Genomic DNA, 6,129 nt, shown 5'->3' on the forward strand with positions numbered 1-6,129 from the left:
AGTGACTTGTGGGATTTTAGCTCCCCAAGCAGGGATCAAACCTGGGCTCCCTGCAGTGGAAGCACAGAGTCCTAACCACTGGACCACCAGGGAATTCCCATGTAATCAATATTTATTTTGATGTTTATGTTGTCTCAGGTTTGGACAGTGGGAGCCCCTTCAAACTGGCTTCTGGATCCTTTTGACATATCTCTATCTTTCTTTGAACATTTTCTTACTTTATCATACAACATGTGTCAGGAGCATCTTATGTTTTCTGGCAACCAGTCCTAGAATCAGCCATTTCTCCAAAATGCCCTGGTTTAATTTGCTGTAGTATGGTATTTAGAAGCCATTATGTAGGTTCTAACTGTGGTAAGTATGTTTATTGCTATTGGGGTGTTACTGCTCCATGTCTTCTCAGTGGACACACATATATATATGTGTGTGTGTGTATGTGTATATATATATACACACATATATACATATATATGTGTGTGTGTTTATGTAATGTGTAATACATATTATAATGTACATATAATATGCATCTATATATTTTTTATGTCTGTATATATTGAAAGCTGTGAGTTCACACTAATACCTCCAATTCCAGTTAAATATCCAACACTGCAGGATTCATTGTAGTTTTCTTCCTCTCCATATCTGTAACTTCCTTCTCCAGTAGTGAGAAATCTGTCTCCCACTCTTCTTAAAAGAGGAAACACTTGTGGTGTTTGGTAGACCAATATTAATTCTTCCTCTCTCAACTTGGGGTCTACATGGAACAGTAATTATGCAACGTGAAAACATGGATAATAGAGTTTTGTTTGATAGTTTAATCTGCATTTGGTAATTTAATCTTTGAAAATATTAAATAGAGTAGAATCTCTAATTTTACATTTGTAGGTATTTATACTATGTTATCACTGCCAAGAGAAGCAAAATCTTAGTTTGATATCTCAGGAGATGATCATACTGTCATACTGCAAATGAGGGAAATGAATTATATGATATGTAATTGTCTTTATAAAAAACTTCCTGACTTTATGTCTTTAGTGGAAATAAAAACAACTGATTCCAAGTTGCAGCTATGAGGAAATCTCTGAGTTTATTTAAAGCATTTATTTAAAAATGTTTCTGGGCTTCCCTGGTGGCGCAGTGGTTGAGAGTCCGCCTGCCGATGCAGGGGACGTGGGTTCGTGCCCCGGTCCGGGAAGATCCCACATGCCGCGGAGTGGCTGGGCCCGTGAGCCATGGCTGCTGAGCCTGCGCGTCCAGAGCCTGTGCTCTGCAACGGGAGAGACCACACAGTGCGAGGCCCGCATACTGCAAAAAAAAAAAAAAAAAAAAAGTTTCTTTTTAGTTGGAAAACCTTTTGATAATTTTCTAACCTGCCAGCTACCATTTTATTTTCTAAAATTTATGGTTATCATTAGAGTCAGGTATAAAATGTTATACTTTTTCACATTTGCATGTTTTAAAATTAAGGAATCTTTAATTAAGGGTGATATTTGATTCATTAATGGTAATGTATTTCTTCTAATAATTATAAGTATCTTAAATGTGGTATCAGCTATTCTTTTTCAGATCTTTGGCCTGGGATCACTTTACCACCCACACAGTTCCCTTTTCATGTCTTTAAGTACTGCTGACTAGGCTGGGCTTCTCTAATCTCCAGTTTTGGAGATTGATTTTAGCTGTTAAATAGGAAGCTTAAACTCAACATGAACAAAACAAAACCCCTGTTTTTGTTTTTGTTTTCCTTTCAGTTTTATTGAGATATAAATGACATACAGCGCTAAGTTTAAGGTGCACAGCATAATGATTTGACTTACATACATCATGAAATCATTACCACAATAAATTTAGTGAACATCCATCATCACATATAGATTCAAAATAAAAAGAAAAAGTATTTTTTCCTTGCGATGAGAACTCTTAGGATTTACTTTCCTAACAGTTTTCATACATACAGCAGTCTTAATTATATTAATCATGTTGTATATTACATCCCTAGTGCTTACTTATTTTATAACTGGAAGTTTGTATCTTTTGACCACTTTTATTCAGTTCTGCCTCCTTCCACCTCCACCTTGGGTAACCACAAAATCTGATCTCCTTTTCTGAGTTTGTTTGTTTTTGAAGTATAATTGACCTACAACACTATGTTAGTTTCACATAGTGAAACATAGTGTTTCAGTATTTCTGTGTGTTACAAAATGATCACCACTATACTAGTTACTGTCACCAAACAAAGATATTACATTATTATTGACTATATTCTCTACACTGTACACTTCATCCCCATGACTCATTTATTTTTGTAATTGGAATTTTGTACCTCTTAATCTCCCTCACCTATTTTGCTCATCCCCCACCCTCCTTCCCTCTGACAAGCTATTCTCTGTATCTATGACTCTGTTTCTGTTTTGTTATGTCTGTTCATTTGTTGTTTTTTTAGAATCCACACATAATAGAAATCATACATTATGTCTTTTTGTCTTTCTCTGTGACTTATTTCACTTTGCACAATACAGTCTGGGTCCATCCATGTTGTTGCAAATGGCAGAATTTCATTCTTTTTTTATGTCTGAGTAATATTCCATTGTATATATATATATATATATATATATATATATATATATATATATATATATGTATACCACATCTTTAGTCATTCATCTGTTGATGGGCACTTGGGTTGCTTCTATATCTTGGCTATTATAAATAGAGCTGCTGTGAACATTGGCGTGCATGTATCTTTTCAAATTAGTGCTTTCATTTTTTTCCAGATATATACCCAGGAATGAGATTTCTGGATCATGTGGTAGTTCTGTTTCTAGTTTTTTGAGGAACCTCCATACTGTTTTCTATAGTGGCCTCACCAATTTACATTCCCACCAACAGTGCATGAGGGTTCCTTTTTCTTTCTTTTTTTCACATCCTTGCAAACACTTGTCATTTGTTGCCTTTTTTTCCAAAAATTTCAATGTTTATTTACACATTGCATATCAAAAAGTTTGAAAAAAAAAGTTTCAACAGGAAGTTAGCAAATTCTCATAGATCTGCCTGTTTCTAGCACTTGGGGGAGATGGGAGTCTTGTAGTTCTTAGAGACTGGAATCCTGATGGCAGAACTTCAAGTGTTCTCATCACTTGCCAAGGAAGTGCCATACTTGATCTTCTTCATTACTTCCTTTATTCAGTGAAAATGACACTGATTCAACAAATGATCTAGCTTCCTCTTGAGAGCAATGGAAAGAGCTATCACATACCTGCACATTTGTCCAATTTATAACTCCTCCATCACACTTCTCCATAAGCAATGCTTTGCAACATTCATGAGTAGATTTAATAACTTTAAGAGCAAAAGGCTTGTTCTTGAATTCTCCATTAAAAGCAAACTGGTTTTCCAGTTTTCCCTCTGGTATCTTATAAAATCTAAACCAATTAAATTAAGCATAGCTTCTAAGTAACCAGGTTTGTACTTCTTAACATCTTCAATATCATGAAACTTGGAGGCTTCAGGATCATTCACATTGATAGCAATTAATTTCCAGTCTGTTTCACCCTGATCAATAAGAGCCAGAATTCCAGGGATCTTCACATGAACAACATCTCCACAAGAAAGAACCTTTGAGCGTATCTCACAAACATCAATAGGATTATTATCTCCACAACAGTCTGTGCTCTTATCTTTTCGATGGGGATCTTCCCAAGTCTGAGGGAGGGCACCATAATTCCATATATAACCCTTGTGAGGAAAGATAATTGCCACATAGGGAAGCTTGCCATCCTTTACATCTTGTTTAATGGGATTCAATGACTCCTCTGTGGCAATCTCCATTTTAGCATTTGTCCACGGAGGTACTTCTACAACCATATTAAACAAATTCTCATATTCATCATTTCGTGCTCTCTTTGTAGGAATGTCATTTTCCTCTTCAGAGGAATATCATGAAAGGGGAAATGTAGTGACCAGCTACATTCTTGAAAAAGAGGTGGTAACCAGGAGTGGGGCTGGCTGTGCTCCTCTGTGTGGTACAGGGCCATGGTGCAACACGGCTGGGACCCTGAGCTCGCTCCCTGTGGCAGGTGGGCGGCAGTGGCGGCGGTGGTGGTGGCAGGGGGGGCGCCAACGCGCCAGGCCCAGCTGGTCTGTTGTCTGTTTGATAATAACTATTCTTACATGTGTGCGGTGAGATCTCATTGTGGTTTTGATTTGTATTTCTCTGATGATTAGTGATGTTAAGCATCTTTTCATGTGCCTGCTGGCCATTTTCTTTGGAAAAATATCAGTTCAGTTCCTCTGCCCATTTTTTAATTGGATTGTTTGTTTTTTTGACATTAAGTTATATGAGTTCTTTGTATACTTTGATGTTAACTCCTTATTGGATACATTGTTTGCAGATTTCTTCTCCCATTCAACTGGTGGCCTTTTCGTTTTGTTGGTAGTTTTCTTTGCTGTATTTTTTAGTTTGATGTAGTCCCATTTATTTATTTGCTTTTGTTTCCTTTGCTTGTTTGTTTTTTAAGTCAAACCTTACCTTCTCACATATTCCCCTATTTCTATAAGTAGCAACATCCTTCTTTGAGTTTCTGAGGTCAGAAATTTTGCAGTGGGCTTCCCTGGTGGCGCAGTGGTTGGGAGTCCGCCTGCCGATGGAGGGGATGCGGGTTCGTGCCCCGGTCCAGGAGGATCCCACATGCCGCGGAGTGGCTGGGCCCGTGAGCCATGGCCGCTGAGCCTGTGTGTCCGGAGCCTGTGCTCCACAACGGGAGAGGCCACAACAGTGAGAGGCCCGCGTACCGCAAAAAAAAAAAAATTTTTTTTGCAGTTAGCTTTGACTTTTTTCTCACTCTCATACACATAATTGGTCTATCATTAAACCTTTTATAGTATATTCAGATCTGTCTAATGCTCTCTACCTGCTTCCTACTCAGTCATAGTGATTCAGGCTACCGTCATCTCTTTTCTAAATTCTTCTGGTAGCCTCCGAACTGCCTTCCTGCTTCCGCGTTTGCCTTACCAGCTGTTCTCCACCTTGAAGCCAGACTGATATTTTAAAAACATACATTATATCATTTTACTTCTCTGCTCAAAACTTCCAGGAGCTTCTCTCTTTAACTCAGAAAAAAGCCCAATGGCCTCTGCATACCTTACATTCGATCTAAGTTTTTTCTACTTCTTTGGCCTCATCTCCAACATTCTTTCCTTTTCTTGTTCTACTCTAGCCGTACTACTGGCCTTCTTGCTGTTCTTTGAACATACTAAACATTTGCCTACCTCAGGGCCTTTGCAGTTATTATTCTCTCAGGCCGGAATGCTCTTTAATCTGATATTTTCTTGGCTTAAATCCTTCAGTTTTTTTCAGGTCTCTTGCTCAGATGTCACCTTATCAGAAAAAGCTTTCCTGACTGCCCTAAGTAAAATTAACCTACCTCTCATGCTCCTTATCCCCCTTTCCTGTTTAATATTTTTCCATAGCACTTGTCACCATCTAACATATTTTTAATATAATTAACATTGTATTTTACATACAATCTATCTGAATAAATTATATATATTTAGTATAATGTATGTTGACTTATAGCCCCCACTAGACTATAAAGTCCATGGAATCAGGGACTTTGATTTTTTTTATTATGTGTCCTCAGTGTTTGTAACAGTTTTTAAAATGTAATTGGTGTTCCATTAATATTCGTGGGGTAAGTAAATAAATAAATTTACCTTATTAGAGAAAGAATTTACTTTGTTCAGATTCTAATAGTACCAGTCAAGTTAAGACATTTCCTGATGCTTTCTTCTCTCTTTGCCTAGTTCCATCCCTGATGGAAACAGAAGCAATTTTGTGTGTGGAGATGGGAGTTGGATGGGTTAAAGAATGCAAGGGAGGAAATAGAGAAAAAGAAGACCATACCCTTCTCCTCCACTTTAAGTGTCCCAGGTTGAAACTACTACCAGTTGGCAGAGGGAAGAAGTTTTAACTTTAAATCAAGTTGGTGTTTTAGTTAATAAACTGGACTAGACATTATTATTACTGAGCTAGATTATTCTTGGCACTAAAAGTAACTTAAAAGAAGAGTGTCTAAGAAAATTATGGGACCTTTCCTTACCCAACATTTTCTTCAAAGGACAAGAGAAAAAAAT

General features: G+C 37.4%; 1 pseudogene across 1 annotated transcript; it reads right to left on the minus strand.

Moving 5' to 3' along the window:
- Positions 1-3,130: 3,130 nt before the first annotated feature.
- Positions 3,131-4,046, minus strand: LOC308619172 (inorganic pyrophosphatase 2, mitochondrial-like; annotated as a pseudogene). The gene has a single exon. The product of its transcript is annotated as an inorganic pyrophosphatase 2, mitochondrial-like (transcript).
- Between the last annotated feature and the right edge of the window lie 2,083 nt (positions 4,047-6,129).

This window comes from Mesoplodon bidens (genome assembly GCF_964165515.1).
Source record: "Mesoplodon bidens genome assembly, chromosome: 6".
NCBI classification, from domain to species: Eukaryota; Metazoa; Chordata; class Mammalia; order Artiodactyla; family Ziphiidae; genus Mesoplodon; species Mesoplodon bidens.